At 41.5% G+C, this 20,946-nt stretch overlaps 1 protein-coding gene across 4 annotated transcripts in view; it reads right to left on the minus strand.

The window, feature by feature from the left end:
* The window catches only part of PPM1B (protein phosphatase, Mg2+/Mn2+ dependent 1B), a 64,618-nt gene extending 43,967 nt beyond the window's left edge, over positions 1 to 20,651 (minus strand). For 3 of the 4 annotated variants that reach the window (XM_080616873.1, XM_080616871.1, XM_080616869.1), the window contains exon 1: positions 20,387 to 20,651. The gene's annotated coding sequence lies outside the window, so the exon portion shown is untranslated. Of the gene's footprint in view, positions 1 to 4,284; positions 4,400 to 20,386 lie in introns of all 4 variants that reach the window. The other variant, XM_080616870.1, reaches the window with a different exon arrangement.
* Between the last annotated feature and the right edge of the window lie 295 nt (positions 20,652 to 20,946).

The raw sequence follows: 20,946 nt of genomic DNA on the forward strand, positions 1-20,946 counted from the left end.
ATTTCGGATCTGGTTTTGTAGCAAGCATGTGCATTTGGATAATAAAGAAACTCCATTGTTACAGACTTCAGAACATTACAGGATAAAGAGGTAAGAAACCTGACATAATTGTCTACTGGCAATTTTCTCCAAAATTTTAAGATGCTCCAGCTGTAGGATATAAGCAGGAAGTCTGACAGTTTTCAAAGGATTAATATCACTAAGTCTTTCACAGGAAATGCTTACACAAGTGAAGAACAGATTCTGTGAAGGCCATCTTGATAACTCTTCTCTAAACAGTGTTCAGTGATTTTTAAGCCAGCCAAGAGCTGGAGCTCCCAAAAGTTAATTTTTTATCTGGGTAAAGAATCTCATCCTAGCATCTAGTGGCTCACCATGCATTTAGAACAAGTCAGCTTTTAAATCAAGTCTTGCTACCACTATCAAAGCCAGTAACAATTTATTTTATCCTCGATATCACATCCTGTATTTGTGCTTCTCTGTACAGAAGAAAGCTCAAACATGATTTCTAGAACATATCTTTCTGAACCAACCCTGTATTTTGAGCAAATATCCCAAAATGGATTCTTAAAGGCACAACAGCATCACATTTTGTCAGCAGAATGAAGCCATTACAATACACATGCCAGCTAATAACGTTTTTCCCCATCCTACATGCATAAACCACACAAACATAAGCAGGACCACAAGTATATCCAAAATTCAGAAGGAATTTAAACTCTGCAAAATGGAGTGAAAAATGAGCAAAAAGATCAAAATCACAGTGGTTCAGTTAGCACCAGGTTCAGAAAATATAGGCAGAATTCCCTAATGTTGATATGTTTGACAATGACAAATCAAGTTTTATCAGATTTATAAGGGATAGCAAGAACATTTTTTTATTTCTTTATATGATACTGATGATTAGGTGAAGGACTTCACCTCTTTGCAAGTCTTATTCTTCCTCCACTTTCTAAGGGTAAGCCTTCAGGTACAAATTAACTAACCTGAGCCATCACAGATGATTAAAAAGAAAACTGGACACAGCTGATGTGCAGTTACTGGAAGCACAATTTCTATGCTGCACTATTTAACTACTTGGATCTATTTGTGGCTTTTTTTTAGCCATATTACCACTTGCTAGGTTTATACACAAAAAGAGTTAAATTGAATGCAAAAAAACGGTCGTTCAACACCATAATAAAACCACCAGCACATTCAAATCAGAAGCATAAGAACACCAGTACTACAAGCTGCCAAATATTAACACTTACTATGCTATAGGCATTTTAATGTTTACTGCGAAACACGCAACTTGGAAAGAGATAATTCAAGCATCTGTTATATCAACTAACAGCCTACACACACAATCTTCCAAAAGAACTAATTTAAATAACATGGGAACTGAAGGCTCCAAATAGGAATTGTTAAAACACATAGTTATTTTTATCCCTCAATTACAGCTTTAGAACATCTTTTTTTTTTTTCCTTGGTTTCTTCCATGTTAAGAAGTTGTTTCCAGCTACTAGTAAAGTTACTTCAGTAACAGTACTGTCTTTGTGTAAATGAAAAGAATAAGCACGCAGAAATGCAAAGACATCTTAAAATTTTTAAGAGGGTCTATTTACTTAGAAAGTCACTCTCTTACTGCTAACACAGATTTACCACCTTCCTAAATCAAACCAGTTGAACTGATCTGGGTTTGATTCATTTCAAGAAAGGCATATCTCAAAGCATTTTTAAGGCAGCTATAAACAAATACTTCAGAGAAGCAGCTGGTCCTAAATGATATATAATGGTATTCTCTTGTACTCTAACAGGATCAATACACCTGTAATCACATGACACATATTATTCAAGCCACAGTGTGGTATATGAAGTTCGGTTTCAGATCACAGATGGTTTGTCAGACTACTTCAGAGAACACAGTACTCCCCCCTGCACTTTTATAGCATGCTCTACTTTTCCTGCCGGCTAGATAAACCTCTTCTTTACAAGTCTGAAGTCTAATTACAAAAATTACTATCTCTAGGAACTGCAGAGTGAAGCAAATTTCCATTACCTTTTTTTCTGGCAGCAGCCTCCAGTATCGTTGCCTGGACACATGGAATCTTTTTCAGGTGTCTGCATTGAGGCTATCTGAACTGCTTCACTTGTCATCTAAACAGAGGAGTACTTTGCAAGAAGCAGCCATTCGGCAACTTGCAAGCTTAAATACTCGAAGGTTTTGTCCAATTAGCACTACAACTTTAGTTTCACAATAAACCACTGACTCACTTTAAACCAATACAGTTTAAACTCTCTTGATTTGCAACATATATTTCAATGCTGCAATTTCAGATCTATCTATTGACTAAGAACTCTTTTAATTTTGCTACTATACAAGTATCATAATATGTGCCGAACTACACCTGCAAAAATTCAAAGGGCAATTTTGTCAATAAGAATGTTAAAACTAACATGCAAGAAGACCATGCCAGTTTCAAGAAATCAGAGAGGGTGCTTAAGGGCATTACAGGCACTCAATGCAGTAATGATAGGTCTACATAGACTTGACAGCAAAAAGGATTCCAGGAAGCAAGCATGTTAATAATTTAACATTCATTTTACGCTACTCATCAGGTCAGACATCAGCTCCAGGCAAATGTGGATAACACAGATTAAGACACCATCTCCAGCTCCATCAAAGGTTAGTGCTCCTGTATGCTGTTGGCTGCAAGATATGCCCTTGCTGGACTGAATGGTGATGGGAAATCAGTGCAAAGACGCATAAAAACCCCACGTTAATTGTAGTACGGGGGCAGACACCCTACTCTCTCATCCCATTTAGAGAGGCAACATGTCAAGATACTTTAAAACTACTTCTATCTTCCAAAGCTCGCATCTCAGCCTTGCCACTTAATGACATGTAAACCTTAACCTGCATGTATTCTGAGGTATAACAAACTGTCTGGATTAAACTAGGTAGCCATAAAAAAAATAACATCGAGCCACACAAAGGAACACTCGTAAGTATTTAGGCTTTTGCAGAACAACAACTAAAAGAATCTGATGAATTTAGCAGTTTAAAAAGAAAAGTAGCTTGGGGATTACACAGATAATTCAGTAAAACCTACTATATAAAAACAGAACCACAGTCACAACAAATTAGAAATCGGTACATGAAGAGAAGACTGCTGATGTGAGCCTTCAAACAGATGCTGAATTCAGCATGAGTGCCAATTTCAGTAGGTTTCCACCTCCCTAAAATTGAAGAGCTAGCATTAGGCAATCAGCTGCCTACATGAAGTGCTACTTGTACTTTCCAGTCCCCAAAACATCTCCTACGTCCTTCTAAGTGACTCCCAGTGAATGTCTCCACCATCTGTTCTATGGCTGGATATCATGGCCTTGTATTCCCCTTCTTAACACAAACTACTGTCTTGGCAAGGGATAGCTATGTGCCTCTCTATACCTCTCTACCACTTTTTCAGTTCTGTCCTTGAACACCATGAATAGCTACCCAGTCAACATTATCCCCAACACTGGTCCCACTGGCGGGAATTCCACTTGGTTTGCTACAGGTTTTATCCCCCTACTCCTAGCAATATTCCCTCCGGTGTGATATCCATCCAGGAGTAGTGTGGGAACAACACAACAAATATTATTAGACATTTAGTTAAACTGTGCATGGCAGCTGAAGGCAATGGTATCACTCTGACAAATGATGCTAATGGCTCCTACCACTTCATCGGTGCTCTAACTTGCAGACAGATGACAACTGTTTATGTGCTTGAAGCTATAGCCTTACTGAAAGAAATGCATTTATCACTCCTTCTAAAGCACAGCAAGCTTACTCCCAGTTATGTCCTGATACTTAGAAATAGACTAAAAACGTACTCAAGAGCTATAATATTGTATTCACAGAGAAATTATAAATGGCTAAGCACAGGACCAAAAAGTAAACCAGAAAGAGTTACTAAGGCACCGCTAATTTAGTAAGACATGCCATTTTATATCATGCAACTCAGCGTACCAGTTTTAGAAGTAGGAACACCTATGCTACCCAAAAGACGGCTTTGCACAGTAAACACTAGTTAAAACTAGCAACATACTTTATGTTAGTTAAGGAACACAGCCGCAGCTAGCTTATATGCGTCTGATCATTAGTGTATTTCCAGAGAATTATGCAGCAGCATTTAATACTTAATACATACTCACAATACTCTGCAGAAATAGTGCAATATGCAAGGAGCCAAGAATGCAGAAATAGTACCATTTTGCAAGCCTTGGTATTCATGCTTTTTGTCATCTGATCAGTCTTACCTTAAATGTAGTACAAAAGTAAAATTTCTTCCAGATCTTCTGTCCTTCTGATACAGATTCACTTTAGACTCTTCCTTGTATATAAGGGGTGAATAAAGCAGAAGAGCCTGTGAGTCTGAAAGTAGCAAGATGGAAGAATTGACCAATTTCTCTGCTAGTTCAACATAATATTCAAGAACTGCTTAGTAGCAACTTCACTGTAAACAGCCACATTAGTCCAGAAGTTCCTAGTTGTCTATGGTTACACAGCAAAAGATCACATGAATGCCTTTCACTTGTCAGAGATGAAAGTATGAAATGATGTGAACTACATGTTTCAATGGCCACTACTTGCCAAGAAACTCCCGCCATCAATACATTCCACCACCACATGTAAGCAAACCCATTCCCAAACCAGGAAAATGTAAACCATGTAAGAGAGAGAGGCTGCGTGCATTTCTGCATATGCATGCCTGTTTAAGTGTAGAGAGGATGGAAAAGTCTGGCATACTAATGCAGTCATTTACAAGAATATATCCAGTTCCTGGACTCAAGGGAGAAGAAAGGCTAAAAAGCTGAGATTCAAACTGAATCTAAAGCATGGAAACCATGACGAAGAAGCCTGTTACGCTACAAATTTCTTAAAAATCAAAAGCATAAACACATCTGACTATTCGCCAAAATCATCTTGGTTACAAAGAAAGAAACAAAGTTCTTTTCTCACAAAGGCATGAGAAGGGCTATCATAGTTAAACCCACTATGCCCACTATACCATTTCTGCAGCATGAATCTCCCTAAAACCTTTATTTTGGAGATGTCTATATGCAGCATCTGGGATGACAGCTTCTTTTAACAGGCCTGGGCAAAGAGGGAAGGGAATCAATCTCAGAGAAACTGTGATTTAGTTTCCTTTTCCAGTCTCTTTCTTTCCACCAGTAACTTCAAACAAATCCTCTAGGAATTGCTTTGTTTTACCACAAGGTTTGGAAAAATGGGTGAAGGCAGGTGAGAGACAAGGCATACTGATCACTATGAAATTCCAAAACTTCTTTTTCAACACCAGGAATATTTTTCCTTTCTTAAATGAAATGAACTTACTCAATGAACGTACCTTGCTTATGCCATGCTTCCTCAATAGATGAATTTCAGGTAACTAATGCTTAATATAAAAAACAGTCAAAAAGAGTAACTGATGATGTTTAAGTTATTTTATTTAGGAGGACTAGAAATAAATGTCACTCACACAAGGAATCAAGTTTTCAAATGGAACAAACTGTATTGATTAGTTTGACCACTCAGGTCCCTGCCATGGGTGATTTTTCACATAGAATGATTCAGAGTGGAGGGGACCTGAAAGACTATCCAGTTCAACCTCCTTCTCAAAGTCTTACCTCCCATAATTTCTTAACAGTCATCCCTACTGTAAAAGCTTTTCAACATATATCCACCCATTTCAATTTATGACCACTGCCTCTTTGTTTTTCCACTGTGCACCGCGGTAAAGAGACTGGCTCTATCTTGGTATCCATCTCTGTATATACTAGATGGTTGATATTGGGTCCCTCTTAAGCATTTCTTCTCCAAGGTAAACAGGGCCACAAAAAGCTCTCAGCGTCCCCTCTGAGGTCACATACTGCAGCTCCTAGACCATCCTGGTGGACTTGCCCTAAGTTTATCAGTGTTGGTCCTATTTGGGGTAGAGAGAAAAGGAGCAAGCCTGGACTCAGTATTACAGACGCAGCCTGGGAATATCTGGAACAAATGCCAACGAAAGGGAAATAAAGCTCTTTTCATCACTAACAGGGTGAAGTGCTGACTTGTATTTAGCCTGCTGCCCACCAGAACCCGGTCCTTTTCCATACAGCTACACCCCAACCAGTCTGTAGCACTGCAGGAGGGTTACTGATGCTTCAAGCATCGGCTGATTTTGTTGAACTTAGTAAGAATTCAACAGGCCCACTCTTCTAGCCTTTGAGTACTTTAGGATGGCTGCCCTCCCTTTAAGACACCCAGTTCTGTGTCTACCACAAACCTGATTAAGGTGCATTCCACCTACTCCACTGGGTCACTGATAAAGACATTAAAATAAAAAGTAAGTCACAACAGATCCTTGAGGAGCTCCAGTTGTAACTACTCTACAGGCAGAGCATGAACTATCATACTTTGTCTAGTCATCCTCCCATTCAGACTGTAAACAGGAGAAGGCTGTGGGACACTGTAAAAAGCCTTGCTAAGGTCAAAGTGAAAAACAAAAACCCAAACCACAAACATCCAATGCTCTTCTCTCACCTGAAGACCTAGCCATTTGACAGAAGGCAGTCAGATAGGTCAAGCACGACTGACCCTTGGTGAAGCCATGCTGACTATTTCCAGTCACCTTCTTCTACAAGGGCCCAGAAATGTTTTGCTACAGGTTGATACAAACTATTATTGGTAGTGCTATTGAAGTAAAGCAGTACTTAATGCTTTTATCAAGTATAACGTAATAAAGAAAACTTTCTACAACATAGCACGGATACGGATGCCTGAAACAGTGAAGAGGAACCATCTCTGGCTTCAACAATTTGCAGGATTCAAATGTTCCAAAGCTAAAATCTAAAAAATCCATGCATAAAAATAAGCAGGTCTCAACAAGAGAGCACAGCCATCAAGCAATTGAGTTTCTGGCTAATTTTCAAGGTATCTGGCAACAAGATAGTAACAGCAGCAGAGATTATGATAAGAAAAACTTGGTGTTCATAACTGTACCTAGTATTTGTTATAAAAACTGGTGGCTGAGAAAGGGAAGGAGGAGGAATGGACAAGAATAGCAAATGGCCAAGACAACTTAAGCATATTTCATTATGCACATTAGAAGGCATTTCTGAAATTCAGATGGCTTACACATTTTCAGATGGGTTTAATTTCTCTCAGCCTATATTGAAAAAAAAAAAAAAGCCACTTTGAGACCCCTGACCTTGAACAACTACAGGAACTCCTGGACACAAAAACAGTCAGTGCCTGATAATTGTCAACTCTAGTCTGTCCCAGTGATGACATTACTCATGTTTCACCCTAAATACTTGAGTCCCTCTGCAGATCCCCAAAACGTGCTTGAAGAAGGGAGTAGATAAGATTCCCCAGCTCCACATTAAGCAGTGAACAATGACAACACCACAGTGGATGAGCAGAGGCTCATCTTATCCCCTAAGGAAATTTGCAAACGTGACAAAAAGCACAGAGAAACAGCTTGACTTGCTCAGGAACTTTCCGACAAACTCCTTACCATGACCTTTGCTATGTAAAGTTTGGGTTTCTTCTGTATTCTCATGTGCTTACAGAATAAAAATCTTCTTGTCAGCAAATGCTGATATTTAATTAAACCGGAACGACTGCTGTGAAGGGAATCATATCAACATCTGTAGCAGGCCATGCATTTGGGGAAAATCCAAAGGAAGATATGGATATTTTTAATTTAGTTATTATACAGGTTTTAATATCAACATTTAATTGCATGCTCTTTTACTTTAGGATTGCAGCATGGCTGGTGACACTGCTGTAAATGTCACGGTTATGTGACTTCCAGTACGGTCTTCTCTTCATCACCTGTAGCTTTCCAAATAAGTTTAGGACTTGTACTTGCAAGGCAGTTCATCAGGTATCCAAACCATTAATGTTAAGAACCAACACAAATAACTACATCTTAGAAGAACCTCCTTTGAAACATCTCAGAGTACAGTCTTACAAGAAGATAGGCTAAGCTAAACCAGTAATGGCTGTAAGCACACCTCCCGCCCAGTGTATTTTCTATTCCAACTTCTGCATCAGTAGTTGCCCTCATATCCTCATGCAGCAAATTGATTCAAGAAGCTGAACTAGAAGAAAATTAACCTCAGCAACAGATACCAAACATAAACACATCACATAACTATCTCTCACCATGAGATGAGACACAGCCAAATATCAGCATGAGCAGGAAGAAAGGCACATGGTCAGAGGAAGAAGGCTGCAGAAATACAATAGCACTAACATACTTAGCTAATTATACAAGAACCTTTTCTGCAATGAAACAGTCAGGATTACGAGTAGGTTCCAGAAGCAAATGCCTGAGCAGAAGCCTAATAAGAATTTTTTTTCTGTACTGTAACACTGAAAAATGGCAAAAAAAACCCCCAACAACCCAACAAAACCCCCCAAATGATTCTAAGGACTTTTAACTAAAAAGAGGAATACCAGATGCTCACCAATTAGGCAGCATGTAGCAGAAAGCTGTTTGGGTAGGGGGAGCCAACCCCCCATAAGAAAGAGACAAAACCAAAGCTTGTATTACGCGCATCAAGCAAGCCAGTCTCCAAGATGTTACATCGAGTGGTTTTAAACATCTGAAAAGAAATAATAACAGTGCCTGGCTGACAAAGGAAGCAAATATATCTACTGCTCAGCACTCCCACTGTGGTACCAAAAGATTTAATGACTAGAAATCAGTATAAAAGAAATTCAGAATTAAAAACTCTGCTTCAACTGAATTACACACTAGCTACTACTTTAACTGAGATGGGCTTACTTTTGCCCTGCCTCTAGGGTTTTGAAGGCACTACCCTTTGGCAGTTGAACCAAACAAGACTTACTGCTTTTTCCACTCTTAATAGAAAAATTATTTGGGTCACATAAGGCCGCTCTAATTTTCCTTTCCTTCTCTGAACATGGCAGTTTAGCCAAGTACATCCTTTCAAACACTCAAAGACTTTCCAGGAACCTTGCTTCCTCAGTAACAGTGATGCAAGTCTGCCAATTCCATGGCACCTTAAATTCATAATAGGAATAGATCATGGCATGCACTAATTTCTCCTCTATCTACAGGGCTTTTGACAGAGTTCAGGGTAAAAACAAACAAAAAAAGCTAGAGCCAACATATACAGTTCAGGAAAAAGCACTATAGACTAGATTTTCTCCCATCCATCCCAACCCTTCTCAAGAAGGGACAAAAACAGGAGAAAATGAGTTCAAAGAAACCACACATCAATAAAAATAAGGAGAATGAAGACTAATATAAAGAAGCTCCCTCCCATCTCATCCAGCAATACAAATGTCAGTGGTCAATTTATACTTGTTGGATTTCACCCATGCCAGTATCAGAGTCATGATACCTCTGAAAAGCAAACAATTACAGTAGGCTAGCAGCAGACAGCAGAACTTTGTAATAAAAGGTTGCGCATTTGCTGATAAAAATCTTTCACATTATGAACTGACAAATGAATACAAAACAGAACCCTGTGATAAGAGAACAAGGAAGAATACTCCTCAATAAGTAACGTGCTCTGCCTACTCAAGTATTGTCTGGGTTAGCTTCAGTTTTTGGTGAATTTATGGCTTCAGTTCTTTAGAAGTATTGTATTTTTCTTCCTCATTAAGAGCACCAATTATTTCTTCTCCTGCCTTATTTCAGTTTATTTCCTGCAGTAACAGTATCAGACTTTGACCCAAAGAAGGAAGAGGACAAACAGTAAGTAGAAAGAATCAACAGTTCTGAACTCCAAACAAAGTAAACAGTGCAGAAGAAAGTTTGCTCACAGGTAGACCAGGTTCACCAATTCTATTTGTACTACTGGTATCTGTTTTCACTAATAACCTTAAGCTAAATAGCAGAAAAGGATGATGGAGATTCCAATATGGTGTTCTAGGGCTGACTGACTGACTTTAGAAAGGTTTCAAGCACAAACCTGACAACTCATGACAGATCTAAGCTGTCATGTCTGCTTTGTATGCAAGGGCTGTTTTAATCAGTGCTTCAATAAACAAACAAGACCTATGGAGGAAGGGACAACATAGACAGACATACTAAGTAGCTTTCAACATTAGCTTGCTGTTCTCTGTGGAACTGACAATATAACCAGGCTTCAAGTCTGGACAAACCTTGAGACACCTTTCAGAAAAAAAACCCCACAACACACCACAAAACAAAACCCAAAAACCTTAGTTACTTCAGTTATGGAATTTACCCAAAGTTTTTGGTTATACAAACACATCTGAATCTGGTAACCTCAAACAAGTAATAACTGAACAGTGCTTTTACTAGACGAGGCCTACATTTCCTAGATGTATAGGAAATTATACATTTCCTCATCTAGGAAATGTATAATTTCCTATACATTATAGAGGAAATGTATACTTTCCCACTATACAGACTTAGAAATAGGGAAATCTTAAGATTGAAAATAGGATGGTCATTGAATGTATCTGAGAATATACAGTATTTTTCAACTATAAATTAACAGAGGGTTAAAAAAAACCCCAAACCCAACAATTTCAGAGTACTTTCCCCAGTGACATTTTTCTGACTGTGTTAAATTCTATTCCCTGCCATTGGCAGCTGCAGCCCACAAGCTCATTTCAAGAATCCTGAACTGTACTAGCATTTTATTTCTCCCCCTCTGACTCTGTAAGTCAAGCCCTACCTTACTTCCTGTTAAATCATAAATTGTTTTGACAATCTGTAACCTTATCCTCTTCCCTCCCAAAGGCAGATATTCTAAGTTGACAGAATTCTGGGTTTTCTTTAAATTAAAACAATAGCACAGCAATAGTCAAAACCACATGGTACGCTGTTATGGTTAACAATAGCTACTATTTTGAGTTCATTAAGTATTTTTAGATTTCTTCTCTGGTCTAGAATTGCTTGTGTTTAGTGCATTCTGGTTAAGAAAGTGAGAAGTCATCCTATTAGATTTAATGTTACAAGCTAGATACTGGCCTTCAAAAGCTCTTAACCTCCATCGCTCTTACACTCAAATATAGTAATAAAACATAAGGCAAACCAAACGAGAAACAGAAGTGAAATAAATACTATTGGTTACTATGATAAAAAAATAGGATACAAACCAACATCACTCTGGCAGAGTACTACCAATGCTTTTCTTCCATACCACACACAAAGCCTAAGTATTATTTCTTTTTTAAAACCCAGGAAAATGTTAAACTATAGCCTTTATCATTTATAAAAAACAGATGAGCTCTCAAACGTCTGCCTGCAGAGGAGACGTGCACAGCTATTTAACTCTAGCAAACACTGTGGAACGTTCTCTTTCCATCATAATAGTCTGCAAAAGTGGTACGCTTGTCTTTCTTTTGGGCCCACAAATGACTATCAAAAGAGAGACACCCAAAACTGCTTCCAGTTTCTTTACATTGTAAGAGACGCACAGAATCTAAAGGAGGGCAGGTTGTAAAACCTCCCCAAAAAACAAGCTATTGCTGTTATTAAAGCATCTATTAAATGACTGAATGCCTGTGAACTTCTAGGTTATCTTTTAAACAACAGTTCAAATTGTGGTGCACTTATGGAAGATTTACAAACAGGTTTCACACACGCACCCTTACCCCCAACTCTAGCTATTGTTTTCACAAGATTGTTTCCCTTTTGCTTATGTATAAAACCCCTACTACTTGAAGTTTTATGCACAACCTTCCACTAGCTTAGAAAAAGTGCTCCTCCGAGTAACATAATCAGCCACAACCTAGACTTTGGATGATTCCAATAATTCATCCACCAGGTTAAACAATCAGTAAGAAAAACAGCAGGAAAGACATCGCTTCAGAGAAAAGGAAAAGTGAAACAAGAAATCCCTTGCCGCAATATATCTCCTGGAAAAGTGGTAAAGATGCAAGAAACATGACAAGCTAGCAAATGGATAAACATCACATCCGAGGAGTCAGTTTAATATACGTATATGTAGTAGCCCCACAATTACTGGATAATACTCACTAAAGATGCCTGTAAATCCAACTTGTAATTAGGCATTATTAATAACCTCAGAGGCATCACTTCAATTCTTGTGGATGACACACAGAGTGAGATGTTCATGAGTCTTCGCAGACTACATTGTGCACTGAGGCTCTATTGAGATAGATGGAGCTGCTCTGCCTTCTAAGACGTAGGACTGATCTACATTGACTACCTCAGGGAGTCAACGGACAACCTCTGTTAGGTCTGGGTTCCAGTTTTACAACACCTGAAATACGAAAAACACTTAATCTTTGTCTTGAATATGCATATTAAAGAAGATGACCCTTTCCTTGAAAAAATCAGCTATAAACATGTTTTCCTCAAATGCCCACAAAGAATCAAACTTTAAATGTTAGACAGTAGAAACCAATGCCTGCAACTAGTATATCTGAAGTAAGGTCTTGTGCACAAAGTGATATTCTTTTGACCACAATGAGAACTAGAAAAAATAAAACAAGTATTTTATTACTATACTAGGGAAACGGAGAGCAGAAGAGAAAGGACACAGAATCTGAGTAATATCTGTGCTAGGTTCACCTTTCATACCTTTACAGAAGCTCTCTGAAGTCAGTGCTTTGAGTATAGGCCCACTCAAAATGGAAGCAAAAGGAACAATTTCCTCAGCTTTATACACTGAAGACAGAACTCAACCTACAGTACTGTATCACTTCAGTACAGTACTTCTCATCTGAAGTTTCAAAGCAGATTACAGTTCCAGCAGCTTTTCAAGGTCACAAGGGCGATCTCAAACACAAGTCCCCTTCCCCTCCAACTCCTAATCCACCACCCTCAAAATCCACTCTAGCTCTGCTTCAGAGACTCCAATACGTCATTCATTTTCAAAACTTTCACTCACTTCTCCTAGAATCAGGGTCCAAAACTACCATATGTGGCAAGAGTGTCTATTATAAAAGGCTACAATGCATATCAAAGGCAACTGTAGACCTGTCTGTATTTATTTGGACGTGGTTTAATAAGCATGTGGATACTCTCAAAAACTTTATCTATCCTATAGAGTAGATTTTTAGTAGCCCTTCAGTTGTCATTAGGAACCTAATTTTCTACTTCTAGATACATTGCCTGAAATGCTGGGGGAGAAGGGAGAATACTACTAACGCTTCTGGAATAAATTTTAAGTAGAGGTAAATATAAAAAGACAGCAAAGCAAGAGATACCATTAGTGGAAAACAAGTTACAAATTTAGAAAGCCAAGCTACCGTGTGTGTCATTCCCCCCCACCAAGTCTTATTGAAACTGGCCTCAGTCCAGAAGATAACACAAGGGTAAATATTTCATAGATAATCAGGTCCAGTGAATTCTGTGGAAATAGAAGTCAGATCAAGGACAGAGGCCCAAATTAGTGCCCCTTCAGGACAAGTGCAGCAGGAGCTCAGCTATGTTACCAAAAAACAAGCTCCCATACAGGACAGCGGGATAGATAGTGCCCCATACATATGAAAATACTCTCAGAGCTCACAATACAGTATATCCAGAAAAATCCAACCAAAGACACAAAGCCACAGGAAGTCAGGCTTCACAACCTGTTGCTCACACAGCTAGTTTCATTCTTGATTAACTGAGGTAAAACTGTGAAAGAGCTACTTTCTAGAATTTATTGTAGTTTTAACACCAGTCATTTCCACACAGTTTCAAAACTAGGGACAATAATTTGGGAACAGAGATTTAGATACCTGTCGAGATGAACAAACAATCCTTACTTAGAGAGCAGCAAGACAGTTTCTGCAGTCCTGACAACAGCACTCTGGAGGCAGGAGAAGGCAGAATCCAGCCCCATGCGTAGATCAACACCCTCTCCAATCCCCAACATGCTTTTTAGAGACCCAGTCTGTACACCTATATTAGCACTTTTGAAGTAAATCTGAGTCACAACACTTATAGTGCTTTGGTTCACACCTCAAAGAAGTTCCTGAACACACGATCTCAGATTAACCTAAACCAAAACTCTGGGAAAACACATAACAGCCACTTATGTTTGGAGTTTACCTGGTCCACAGAACAAGACTATAACTACTCCGAAATAAAGCCCCTTGAAGTACATACACCATGGACAGTAGGTCTGCCTAACTTACTATAGCTTCACTCTACAGTCTCAACTGCAGCATACTGCAATATTACTTATATATTGTAAATATAATCAATGGGGCAGATACTGCCTATTCACTTAAGAGAGCCTTCAAGCAGTAGTAACTAAACTAAGCTGCTAAGACACATCTATTAGCCCTAAAAAGATAGGCTACACCATGAATTTGAGTGCTTCTTTTCCTGGAGTAACTACAGCAGCAGTGTATCGCTACTCACGTGGTTTTGCTTCCACCCCTTTGGAGCTAGGAGTATCAAAAGCTAGTGAAATACATCTAGGAAAGTTCTCTGAATAAAGTTAAACAAACCCCAAGGATCCACACAATTCCTGCAACATCTACATTTCCTGTTTTATAAAACTTTTAAAAAAACACTGAAAACGCAACCCAATAACCCACAACAATGGCTCCACTGTAGGTGGTGATAGAAAAGGAAGAGTAGCATGTGCTCAATAATGCTTTATATTACTTGCACATCAGCTTAACCAACAAAGCTACCCAGAAGTATTTTTTTGGTTGTTTGGAATAAGCTGACTAACATAATATTAGTTGTTTCAGTTTTCCACTTTAATCAAAGCATCAGTTCTTTACAAATAACTCCATCATTTGATGGAGTCACTAAGGCACTAAGTTTTCTTTTGCTACACAAAATACTAAATACAAGTGAGTTTTGAATAAACAATACTGGCTTTAGTAAGACAGATAAGCTACCGAGAACAGGGCAAAACAGTGTTGTATGAATTCCTCACAATAAAGTGTTACCTCCTCTACTCAACAAATCATTATCATCTCACTTCATTACCTCCTTGATAAAAGCAATTAATTCATATACTAACAATGCAGAGCCATGTTTGCTCTACATCCAGTAAAGGTCAACTTCCTGCACTGGGGTTGAGGCACAGAACTGGGATTACTGAAGAAGACGTTTTCTGTTAACACGCTAATCCTTTGAAAACTGCTCAGAAAGACCTATGTTTTCCTTTCTGATTTAACTGAAGTTTGTGGTCATTGAATTCTCATTACCATAGATACTAAAGGGCCATCTTAAGCTCTCCAGTAGCCTAGTTTGAAACATCTTTAAATCATGTTTTTCTGAGCTGAATTCCTGTTAACTCTTGTGAAAATACATTTAAGTACCTAGCTGTACTATCTGACAGAAAACTCAATGAAAAGGTTACTTCCCATGGAAGATTCAGAGAACTTATGCCAAAATAACACACTGAAGTAATGTTAATGAGAAACTAATGGTGCATGGGGAAAAGAGTTGTGGGTGACATTTTTCCTAGCAGAACAATAGCTGAGCCTGAATAATTTCCTTGGAAATTATAAGAATGGCTGCTGTCCACTGAGATATGGCATTGTCCCTTCTATAATTTTCTACATTAAAACATCTTCTCTCCCACTGGAATTCTTCTAGGAGCCAGAAGATTACTTTACCTACACTCACTGACAACCCTTGTGTTTCACCGTGTCAATAACGTCTCAAGAAGTTGGGATGAACTGAACTGCTCATTCCAAGGAACTGAGATGAGCTACACCAGCTCACTTATTTCTTACCATCTCATGCAAAGGTTTTCAGAAAAGCTTCCTTTTGGAGTGACACTCATTAGCTCTTCAGTATTTTTACTTGGCTTTAGCACAGACAGAAATCTGTACAAGAATCATCTGCCAAATTTTAAGCAGTTTGACCGGCGTTTCCCACACTAGGTATATCTGCCCAAGACTGAAAGACACCAGCCAAACAGCTGAGAAGTTTGCAAGTTTGTCTGTTAAACAGGTTTGATGATCTTTTTGGAAACTCAGCATCCTTGTTCTTGCACCTGGGATACATCTTTCATTGTCAATGCAAACAATTTCTCTCTTCTGGGCTTTTGTAGTCTGATGCTACTTCAATTTGGGTGCCTTTTTAATTATTTTTTTTCACCATTAAGAACCTGCAATGACTTGTCCAGAGTTTTAAGTTAAATTCCCTGATGGCTTTACGCATACTAGATATGCTGAAGACCAGGGCTAAACCAGACCCTTCTTGAAGTTTTGTAAACCATTTATCCTGCATTCACACTGCTAACATATAGTGAGAAGGAAGAAGCCATAGTGCACACCCTGTACCTCTATAAGCCAAATCTTGAAGATGATCAAGCATAAACAACTGAACAACAGAATGAGAGAAGAGAAAGAGAGGGAAGGATCCAAGATAGCAAAAACTTTCATTTTAACAGTTTTCCACCATTGCTCTCCTCCAGTCTCAGGAGGCCAATATTCAGATTAAATCACTTGGGTTGTTAAGAGGCCCAAAATCTGAAGACTGCTGCTTCTTTTTCACTGAGAGAAAACCTGTTTGTACAAGGTTGTGAGAATTAAAAAAAGAGAATATAACCAACCAACCAACCGAGCATCCTTGATGCAATCAGGGTGGTGGGCAGAAAAAAAGAAATTGACATTAGAGAAAACAAATACTATAAACACAAAGATATACCTGACCTGTTGCAGTAATCACTCTCCACAATCCATACATGGAGTGTAGAGCTTGCATTCTTTCACCAAGGCTTTCCCATTCACTCGGAAGAGATTGTGCTTGCAAAAACCAACGGTAAGCTAGCTATCTTCCAGTGATGACTGGAAAAGAACTGCTATTTAGCACTCACAAAGCTACAGCACTAGGCCTGTGTGGCAGATTTAAGCATTCCTACTGGACAGATGATCCAAGACTAACAAATGATCACTTCCAATTTTTTTTTTTTTTAACCCAAAAAATTCTGAAACACACAAACCAACCCCAACAGACAAAAAATATACAAATGAAAAACCACCCACACATACACCTAGGAACATTACGGCAGCATTTAGCTAGGTATGCTGCAGTTTGCTTCATTCAAGATTGACATTACCCTCTGAACATACAACCCCATCCCTTCCTGCAGTCTGAATAAACTGTGCTCCAAAGAGTGGTATTCATTATTATAATACTTCACAGACACTGATTTTTAGATCCAATATTAAGAGTGGATTTTTACTGCCTTTCTCTTTTTTTTGTAATATGGAGGCAACACATTTGTGTAATAAATACTCATTTTCAATTGCCCCCTCTGAGAGCAGTAGTTCTTGACACTGAGCACCTTAAAAAGACTATGCTCAGAACAGATTTCACAAGATTTAATTTTAACTGTGATGGGTTTATATTTCTGCAAGACAGGGTCTCAAGTTTAGTAAGTACAAAGCACACAGTTACCACCACTGAAAAAGTTTAAGTAAATAGCGCTGATTCCACACTGGCGACAAGAAGGCAACTGGATTACCCAGGATAATCACTACGAAGACCACTCTTTTCTATAGTTCTCCAGTTCCTTACCTCACTAACTGGCCACCTCACAACTACTGCAACAGAAAAATGATTCTATGCACTCCCCATACAACATTAATTCTGGTTTTCCCTCATCTTTATCTTATGTGCCTTAATTAAATCATCATCCTATATAACCTCTTCTAAATATCTGTGCAGAGCAGGAGACAAGGGGCTGTGTAAACAAATAATACTATTACAAACCTGCAGAACATCAGATACACACATGCAATTTTTCATTTCCTCATTTCCACCTGAGCAGCTTTCCATTCTAAATGGATCATCTTTTCACACATCGCTGACCCTCAAATGTTCATGCACTAACCCTCTCAAATGCAAGTGTATGTCCAATACAAAAGACTTCATACCTTCTGGATACATGCACCCAGTTGAAGTGTATAAAGTTATATATAACACACATCATAAATATATATAGCAGACATTTGAGCCCAAGCTCACACATATATGGGGGCTTGTCTACACCACATTAAGTGTTGCTGACCTGTCAATACCATAGTTTCAGCAAGTTTACCCTTACAGTTAATGGACAATTTGGCCAGTGGAACAAACAGAACAAAACAGACAAAAAGCACCTTTAACAGAAACCCCTTGACTATTTTGTAGTCTCCTTTAATCTGATAATATTCACAAAGGTCACAAATCGCCTGATCTTCATTCACTTTTTTGGTTTTTTTTTTTTTTTTTTTTGCTTTCACTGGCTGTCACAACTATAAAATACTTCTCTCCATAGCAAGAAGAGCAAAGAATTCCCACAGCCTCCCACCTGCTCAAGACGTACCTGGGACACCAGACCCAGTTTATCATCTCTTCCCCCCACCATTTCAACTCTTCCTAGCCTCAGCCAAAACCACTTGCCTCCTCTCCACACACAGACTAGAGGTCCCATTAACTCAGCAGTACGAAAACTCCAGTCTCCCTTTTGCACAAATGCCATTCTCCTGATACACACATATGTACATAGACTAACAATCTTCACCCTGTATATGCATAATCCCCAAAAACTCATCAGATCCTCCCTTTTCAAAGGTACACAAATCTGTCAAAGACTCCACCATTCATTTCTACCTCTATACATTCACACAAGTCCCCTCACCTTCTTATGATCCATGGAAGTCTACCCACAAGAGTGTACTGATGCCCTTATAGACAGAAATTTACACTGCCTGACACCTATCACAAATGTAGGTACCTACAGGCTTTCTTCCAAACAGCACTATCACCACCCTAACAACACCTGGCATTTACTACATGCTTTCTAATTTGTATCCAACGGCTCAAACAACAAACATCCAACATGAAGCCTTTCAGTTTCACCAAGAGGTGAGACAGCAGTTGACAGTACCTTTCATGTTCCCAGGACAGAGACCACCTCAATGCCCAAGAAACTAGATGATCTTTTGAGGTCCCTTCCAATCTCTAGCATACTGTGATACTGTGAAACAGGGCTCTCTGCCCTGCTTGCTGCCCTAGCCCATCTCAACACCCAAGAAACAGGGCTCTCTGAGCTGGTGTCAGGCAGGCATCTCTCTCAGCTCTTGGTGCGAGCAGCAAACCAATGTACACGCAGTAGGAACATGAGTGCCTTTCTGTCCACATACCATCTCATATTACACACGAAGGTCTCAAACATTAAGTCTAACCACATTGGCCACCAAACAAAACAAGTTCAGAACCTTGTAGCAACCTGTTACCACTGTTCCTTTAAGCTGTACACAGGCTTACCACCCAAAGCCTCCCTCCTCCACAACACTCAGAAGCCAGCCAAGCTATCACCCTACTTCTCACAACACACACAGTATTGTTTACCTATCACTCCTAAATGATTGGGCCTTCATGTACCACTATTCCTAAACACATGTGGTTTCACACACCGTCTGCATCCCCACAGTACAAACGCATCCCTCACCCTACCACAGCACACAAAACAACAGAGATTTTTCCAGCTGCCTCCAGCCCATCAAAATGCCTCCCTGCCTTCAACTAGCCACAAATTACAGTAAAAGCATATCCACGTTTACATCCACTGGGTTCACAGAGCCAGCAGGTCCCGAACTACAGGAGAGAACTGCCTTCAACTTTTTTCCCCTTCCACGCCAGAGGCAGCACCCAGGCACTGCCCATCTGTGACTTCATCCCCCCTGCACACCACCACCTCGTCACCAGCACTCAAGCCCAACGGCAGCCTCTCGCTTCAACACCAAGGCCGTTCCGCAGCTCGCCACCTCCCACCACCCCACCCCGTCGGTAAACACCGAGCCCGCCACTCCCCCGACCCCGGCCAATGCACGTGCACAGGCTCGGCCCGCCGGCCGCCCCGACCGTGCCCCGCACCCAGGCACCGGCCAGCCGGTCGCCTCCAGGCCCCTTCCCCTGCCCTCCCCGCACACCGCGTTACCCACGCGGGGCCCGGCCGGCCAGCTCCCCCACACGCAGCGGTCGGCGTGCGGGGCCTGGCCCGCCGGGCCTCCTGCCACCGCCCCGGCCCGCCCCGAGGAGGGCGGGCCAGCCGGCCCCCATCCCCAGCTACACCGGCGGGCTCGGCTTCCCCGCCACTTCCTCGCTCTCCCTCCCCCGTGCGCCTGCCCCGGCTCCGCCGCTGGGAGGGAGGCCGTGTCAATACGGTCGCCGGCCCTCTTCTTCCCCCGGCGGGAAGAGTCGTCGGCCGGGCCTGCGCGGCGCCCGCCCCCCGGGGAGGCTCAGCGGCAGGCCCTGCCCGCCGCCCCCCGGAGCAGGCCGGCGCTGCCAGCCCCCACTTCCCACGGCATCGCGCAGGCCCCGCCGCTCGGCAACACGCGCACCCAGGCCCGGCCCGGCCTCCCGCACCTTTCCCCCTCTCCACCCGGCCCGGCGCGGCCACGACCCACTCGCCCGTGCTCCACGGCAGGCCCTAACCCCTCTACCTGTCGGCGGACGAGCGCCGGCGTCCCCCGGCGTCCGCGCCCCAGGCGGCCGTTGCAGGGCCCGGCCCGGGTGAGGGGACCCTGGCTCGGCCTCAGGCGCGGGCCGCCCCGCGCTGGCCGCCGCCGGCCGCAGTCGCCGCCCGCTCGCGCACTCCGAGCGCCGCCAGCAGCGCGGACATGTTGGGAGCCCCTGTCCCAGAGGCCGCAGCTCGGCCCGCCCTCCCCACCGCACACGTCACAGCGCCCCGGGGGGGGCGGGCGGGGCACGGCACACGGACCCGCCCCCACCGCCCCGCGACCGTTACCGGCCGGGCCGCCTCTCGTCTTCCCCAGCCTAGTGGCTGCCGCTGCCGTCACTCACCCCGTCCCGCCCTCTCCAAGTGACCATTGGCTGCTCGCCTTGCCGGCTCTACCCTGCTTTGCCGTCATTGGTCGAGCCCTTCGCTGCTCATTCGCTAGCCCCGCCCGAAACCTTTCTCCTGATTGGGCCTTTCCCCTATGTTTGGTCACAATTGGCTGCGGCTCTCGTCAGTCACGGCCGCACTGCAAGGACTCTGCCT

This window comes from Psittacula echo (assembly GCF_963264785.1).
Source record: "Psittacula echo genome assembly, chromosome: 4".
In the NCBI taxonomy this organism is placed as follows: domain Eukaryota; kingdom Metazoa; phylum Chordata; class Aves; order Psittaciformes; family Psittacidae; genus Psittacula; species Psittacula echo.